Source organism: Lepidochelys olivacea (genome assembly GCF_965140295.1).
Source record: "Lepidochelys olivacea isolate rLepOli2 genome assembly, chromosome: 1".
Lineage (NCBI taxonomy): Eukaryota > Metazoa > Chordata > Testudines > Cheloniidae > Lepidochelys > Lepidochelys olivacea.
This window is the reverse complement of record NC_140411.1, coordinates 211,741,283-211,748,580: the sequence shown is the minus strand read 5'-3', so window position 1 is coordinate 211,748,580 and position 7,298 is coordinate 211,741,283. Positions and strand designations below refer to the sequence as shown.

At 46.2% G+C, this 7,298-nt stretch overlaps 2 long non-coding RNA genes across 2 annotated transcripts; one reads left to right on the top strand and one right to left on the bottom strand.

Moving 5' to 3' along the window:
- Positions 1–2,533: 2,533 nt before the first annotated feature.
- Positions 2,534–6,897, bottom strand: LOC311524983. The gene is made up of 2 exons (XR_014712653.1): positions 6,814–6,897; positions 2,534–5,206 (listed from the first exon to the last, which is right to left on the bottom strand). It is a non-coding gene; the product is annotated as an uncharacterized lncRNA (long non-coding RNA).
- On the top strand, positions 4,308–7,012 carry LOC311524993. The gene is made up of 2 exons (XR_014712655.1): positions 4,308–4,357; positions 6,177–7,012. It is a non-coding gene; the product is annotated as an uncharacterized lncRNA (long non-coding RNA).
- Positions 7,013–7,298: the final 286 nt, after the last annotated feature.

Here is a 7,298-nt window from a genome sequence, read left to right as displayed (position 1 = left end):
AAGATCTGACAAACTCACAGCTGGACACCAGACCAGCTCACTGATGTGTTAATGTTGCTCAGAATAGGTGTTAGTCTGATAAGAATGTGTTTAGTGTTTAAACTCTGTAGGATGTTTGCAGGGTGCTGCATGCGTCAATCTGACCTCTAATGTCTGTATTCCATGCTGTAAGGAATTAGGTAAGGGCTGCTTTATAACTTTCAAAATGTTTGCTCTAAACTTGTGTAAGGGGACTGTTGTCCCCTTACTAAAACTCAGTGGGCGTGTTTTGGTTGGTTAGGTCCCAGTACCAAAAGAAAGGGGAAGGGTCAATGGGAAATCAGGACCCTGAGACTGACAGTCCCCAGGAACCACGGGAAACGTAAGAACAGCCATACTGGGTCAGACCAAAGGTCCATCAAACCCAGTCCTCTGACAGTGGCCCAAAGGGAATGAACAGACAGGTTATCATCAAGTGATCCATGCCCTGTCACCCAATCCCAGCTTCTGGCAAACAGAGGCTAGGGATACCATTCCTGCCCATCCTGGCTAATAGCCGTTGATGGACCTATCTTCCATGAATCTCTCTAGCTCCCTTTTGAACCCCCTTATAGTACTGGCATTCACAACACCCTCTGGTAAGGAGTTCCAGAGGTTGACGGTGCGTTGCGTGAAAAAATACTTTCTTGTGTTTGTTTTAAACCCGCTACCTATTAATTTCATTTGGTAGCCCTTTGTTCTTGTATTATGAGAATGAGTAAATAACATTTCCTTATTTACTTTCTCTATACCACTCATGATTTTATAGACCTCTATCATATCCCCCCCTTAGTCACCTCTTTTCCAAGCTGAAAAGTCCCAGTTTTATTAATCTCTCCTCATACGGAAGCCGTTCTATACCCCTAATAATTTTTGTTGCCCTTTTCTGAACCCTTTCCAATTCCAATATATCTTTTTTGAGATGGGGAGACCACATCTGCACTCAGTATTCAAGATGTGGGCGTACCATGGATTTATATAGAGGCAATATGATATTTTCTGTCTTATTATTTATCCCTTTCTTGATGATTCCCAACATTCTGTTCCCTTTTTTGACTGCCGCTGCACATTGAGTGGATGATTTCAGAGAACTACCCACAATGACTCCAAGATCTCTTTCTTGAATGGTAACAGCTAATTTAGACCCCATCATTGTTTATGTATATGTATAGTTAGGATTATGTTTTCCAATGTGCATTACTTTGCACTTATCAACATTAAATTTCATCTGCCATTTTGTTGCCTAGTCACCCTGTTTTGTGAGATCATTTCGTAGCTCTTCGCAGTCTGCCTGGGACTTAACTCTCTTGAGTAGTTTTGTATCATCTGCAAATTTTGCCACCTCACTGTTTACCCCTTTTTTCAGATCGTTTATGAATATGTTAAATAGGACTGGGCCCAGTACTGATCCCTGGGGAACACCATTATTTACCTCTCTCCAGTCTGAAAACTGACCATTTATTCCTACCCTTTGTTTCCTATCTTTTAACCAGTTATCAATCCATGAGGGAACCTTCCCTCTTATCCCATGACTGCTTATTTTGCTTAAGAACCTTTGGTGAGGGACCTTGGCAAAGGATTTCTGAAAACCTAAATACACTATATCCACTGGATCTCCTTTGTCTGCATGCATGTTGACCCCCCCAAAGAATTCTAGTAGATTGGTGAGGCATGATTTCCCTTCACAAAAACCACGTTGACTATTTCCCAACAAATTATGTTAATCTCTGTGTCTGATAATTTTGTTCTTTATGATAGTGCCAATGCTTCAGTTCTGCCAGATTGACAGGGCGGGCAGGCTAATCAGGGAGTCAGGAGAACGGGGGGGTCCCATCTTCCATGTGAGCTGGAATTGCTTGGGTCAGACATAGTGAGGCCCAGCTAGGGAGAAAGCAGGGGCCCAAGATGAGCTGGGGAGCAGAGCTGTGCCAGATCCAGAGTGATCAGAAAAGCAGCTCAGGAAGCAGAGTCACAGAAGCAGCCCACAGTGCAGACTTGTCCTGGGAGGAGAGCTGCAGCAACCAGCGCCAGAGGGGCCAGAGAAGCAGCCCAGGGAGCTGGAGGCAGAGCAGCAGCAGCAGTGCTGAGGCGGAGCTGAGCTGTAACTGGAGCAGTCCGGAGCCAAGTGCGGTGAGCAGCTGGGGAGAGCGAGGGGGACCCTGGGCAACGGGCCCAGCGCAGGGAGACCCCACCAGCCAAGAGGCCCTGAAGGCCAGACTTGGAGGGGGATCGTAACCCCGATGGGGCAGAGGCGATGCTGGGAAGAAAGGTCCTGCCACCTACAGCCTGAGAGCGTGTGGCCACCACCAGAGCAAGTGTCCGACCCGCAGCACCCCTGCAGCACAGCCAGAGTCTGAGAAGGAGGCCTGGGACTTGTGAGGAACAGACTGAACTTCCCTTACATTCCGGAGATGCTGGTTGTGATGACCCCTGTTAGGGGGCTTATTCCTTCATCCACTTACTTCCCTGGTCCTTCTCGCATGAACAGAGAGCAACAATACCCAAAGTCCAAAGGTGCAAACAATTCAATGTTTATTGGGGTGAACTTACAGCAAGCATGATTCCAGTTTCCTTCCTTAGTATCCTCCTTCCCAGATCTGACATCACAAAGCCTTACACCTGTGTCCCTGTTCCCATTCCTGCCCTTAGCCAAACATGATTCCAATTTCCTTACCCCCATTCCCTGTTCCCATTCCCCCCCCTCACTTCCTGATTGACTGCAGACTATATAGTAAAACTTGAGTTCGGCTTAGCTATACCTTAACCAATCATTTTCCTGAAATTTAACTAACCAATCCTAACATATTGTAACATGATTATGTAACCAATTATATCCCACCACCTTAATTAGTTTACACCCAGCAAAATTAATTATACAGCAGACAGGAACAATCACAGAACCAGACAGAGATTATACAGACAAACAATAGGGAAATGGGGACTACAGTGATAGAACAACAAAGAAATGAGGATTTCACATCCCAGCTATTGATAAGTTAGTTCTTGCCAGACAGGATGCTATCAAACTAAGTTTCCTTTTACATTTTCTAGGCACTTCCCTTTTTCTGGAGGTGATAGGCATTATCAGGACAGGATTGTATTCCTAACAGCCCAATAGCACCTTCTTTCAATGTGACTAGTTTGGAATGTGAGGAGGCGACCGTTCACTTCCCAGCTTATGGCTGCGTCTGTTGCTTAGCCAAAGGCCTTAGCCTAAGAACAGGGCCTCAGACTGTCACAGTAAGAGAAGGAACTTACACTGGCAGACAGTGATTTTGATTCTTTCTTTTATACCTCTAACTAGCCAAGTGATAAGAATACACCTAAATTCTTCGAGTACAGGCCTTTACCGACAGGCCTGAATATCTATATCCTAACAACCCCGTACCACAGAGAGGGGTGACGTGTTTTCCTTTAACCTTTCCCATTTTTTCCTTATCTTTTTTTAATTGATTGCTGTTTAATAAATTGTATTTGCTTTGAACTATATGTAATGATCGGTGGGTCAGGGAAGCGTCCAGTGCAGAGAGAGCACCCCGGAGTGGAGACACCCTACCCCCTGCCCTAAGTGACCACAACAAGGTTGGGGGGGGTCGAGCCCCCCAGAATCCTGGGCCCAGCCTTGTTGGGGTTACGTGGACTCTGCCACACAGGAGAGTGGAAGGGGAGCCCTTGAGGTCAGGCAGGCCTCTGGGTAAAGGAAGTGGGAGCAAGGACTCAGATCCTTTCGCTAGCCTACTTCACCGGGGTAGTGTATAAGCCAGGAAAGTTCCACACAATAGCGGGACCATTCCCTGGCTTACACTTGTAAACTCAGATGGGAAGAGTGTCTCCACCATATCCATCCAGCAGAACTACCAAAATCAGCTGGGCCATAAAGGAACATTGCAATACAAGGCACAGGTGAATGGCTCATCCTATGGACTTGGCAGCTGCATGAAGGAAATAAAAAAAAGACACAGGGAAATTTTTCCATCACTTTGCTCTTTGAACTCCCACAGAGTCAGAGACACCAAAGTGAAGCCAGAGAGCCCAAAGGGTTTCCCCTGGGTCTGCCTGGAAAGACACTTTGAAACAACATATCACTACAACTCTGTCACTCTTAGGATTTAGAGTGCAACTCATCTGTATATATGTTTGTTTGCTTTACCCTGTAAATAACTCTCTCATTCCTTTTTCCTCTTAATAATCCTTTAAGTTAATTTATTACAGGATTGGCTATGGGAAGATGCTTTAGGGAAGGTTAAAGAACTGCCATTTCCTTGTTCTACAGGCCTCCATTTTGTGCGGTGATGTCATCGCTGGAGGGGTGTCACAGTGCATGCTGGGTAATGTACAGGTAACTGACATACTAGGAGCCTTCATGCCCCTGCTTGGAGGTTTGGAGGCAAGTAGCTGAACTGTGAAGGATGAGAAGGGGCCTTTGCCCCATCCCCACCCCTCCACGAGGCAGATTCACAATGAAGCAACATCCTAGTGGTTCCTTCCATGGCCAACTCTTTGTGCCCCTACACATCTAGCTGAGCCCCCTTCTCTGGCAACTTCTTTGCACCCCACTCGACAACATAACCTTCCCCAGCCACCTCTCCCTGCCTCATCGTACTCTGGCCCCTTCTTAGTGCTGTCCCCTTTCCCCCAAATGCTCTTTAAGTTTCCCACTTTGCTCAGACATCCCCCATGGTTCCCAGGCTTTTCTTATTTTGCTGAACCATCTCTTGCTCACCGGCTAGTTTTGCATCTGTTTCCATGTCTGTCTGTCTGCTGCTTTCAGTCTGTCCATCGGTGGGATGTGCTTCTCTGTTGCAGTGTTACAGCTTTTTCAGATAGTCATAATGTGACTATCAGCTACTAGACAAAGTAATAATGGGGTGAGTGGTAGCAGGGCTGGAGGGAGCTCTCTGAGCAGCAGGGTCCCTAGGGTTTCTGAGATGCAGTGGGAGCAATTTCTCTGGTTTTGTTAATGTCTTGGTGAGTCAGTTATCCAGGTGACAAACTTCCTCTCTCTGACTTGACAGCAAAGTATCCCACTGCCCCATGGGTAATGCGGATGTCAGACTGTGACACGCTCCCCACAGGGACTGCAGATTTAGCAATATAACCGTGGGGGAGACAAGGCAGCGGAGGAAACACCCACAGGGAAGTACACTGCATTTAGAAGGAATAGCTGATTTTCTGTTTGCTGGTCCTTCTGAAAAGTCAGAAAAAAAAACTGTTTCAGGTTCAACAAACCATTTCATCTGGCTTTTGAGTTTTTTAAATGTTTGTCAATTTTTAAAAATAAAGTTCAAGTTCAACACAAAGTCATTTAGAATTGAAACATCTAAATATTTCATTTTGAAAATGTCTAAATGAAACATTATTTAGACTAAGATCTTTAGGGCAGGGACCATCTCTTTGTTCTGTGTCTGTACAGCGCCTAGCACAACAGGATGATGGACCATGACTAGGGCCCCTAGGCACTGCAATAATACAAATAAATCAAGCTTTTACTTATGTATTTATTTTTTTACCAAAAGCACTTGGTGACTTTGGCAAATTGATGAGATGTGTCAGGTGACCCAAATTTGCATTTTTCAGTAAAAAAAGGTTCAGCTGAAAATTTTTGCCCATTCTATGTGCATAACCCTAAATGGCCAGTCGGTAATTCTGCTTCTGCCCTATAGCTACCCCTGGGCCTAGTAACACTAGGTGCTGAAAATCCTCATCTTCAAACCACATGAGTTGAGGGCATTTTTCATCTCTCCAGAGGTGCTTAACACCTTGCAAGATTGGTCCAGGGTCTTTGGCTCAATGGCAAATTCTGTCTCTCACCCTGGAGATGTTTTAGTCAGGCCTGCACTGAAACAACCAAATGTGCACCACAAATTCTCTGAGGCTCTCTTTACTCCTAGACTAGCAGCCTGTGCTGCCTAGTGTCATCCCCAGGGTCTCCTTAAATCCTAACCTGGATTTAACCATCACAGAGGAGACTGCTGGCTGCACCACAGGAGTTTCTCATGAATGACACTATCTTATCTGAGGTGGAGGGAGGTGGTCAGGTTGAGGAGTAGACAGAACAAGTGAGGCCAGATGGTCCCTTCAGAAGCAGTGGCAGCTGTAAGATTTGTGTGAGGGGAACTTGCTTTTACTGACTGCGTGTCTGGTTCTCTCTCTCTCAGGATTTGCTGCTGAAGTGAAGGGACTGGCTACTCCTCACCTTAGAGATTCAGAGGAGACAAAGCTGGATTCCCAAGACTGCTGGCCCTTCTGCTTCCTCCAGTGATGGTTGTGTCAAAAGCAGCCAGAAAACCAACCATGAAACCAAATGTGGCATTAATTCATCCAAGTATATCATTACAGTTCAACCACCTCGGGGGCCAGAAACAAGCTATTCCACTAGGGGATTTCCATCCACCAGTGGAGGGGAGAGAGTGAAAAGGGAGCACTTTCAGTTTGTTTTTATTCCTGGTATAAAACTTTCCCCATTGAGTCCATTGCAGAAGGGTTCAGATAGCCTGTTCATGGTCTTCTCTTCTTGGGAAGACAGCACTTAAAGAGTCCATTCTTGGAGGCAGCAGAGAAATCCAGTTCATGATTGCTGCCATATGAATTGACATGGAATTTGCCATTGACCTCCAAGGTCATTACTGTAACCCTGTCATTTAAAGAGAGGCCCAGGCCCTGAAGCCATTGAGAGCTATGCCCGTCCCCTCAGAATGTGTGTACATGAAGGTCTCTCCTTCCCCCATCTTTCATCACACGGCAAACTTATTGTAGGAAACATTGTCCAGTTGGGAGTCATTCTTCTTACAGTACCTGATGAGTTCCCCAGCCTCATCCTTGAGGAGTTCATTTTCCCTCTGTGTCTTCTCCCTTTTCTCTCTCTGCCCTCCACTCTCTGTACCCTGCAGTAGCAAGATGTGTAAATGTGAATCTCTGACCCTCGCTCCATGCTTGTGGTGTGTGTGTGTGTGGCATCTTGGGCTCGCAATAAAAGGAGATTGTGGCCAACCGACCCTGGGCTCTGTGAGGCTGTTATTGGCACGCTCACATCTTCACGCTACAGTCCTCTAAAAATGCTCATGATGCTAAGACAATTCAGGGCATTGTATAGTTTGTTGTCATTTTTGGGCGGGGTTGCATGGGGGAGGGGGAAGTGAGGGGTGAAAGGAGGAGGAGAGAAAAAGAGCTTGCTTCACCCACGGGAGGGGACCTCTCACAGTGCTAGTCCCCAATTCCAAAGCAACAGTCCTTCGCCAACCCTGGTATGTGTCCCATCCCCGACACTGCCCAGGAGAGAG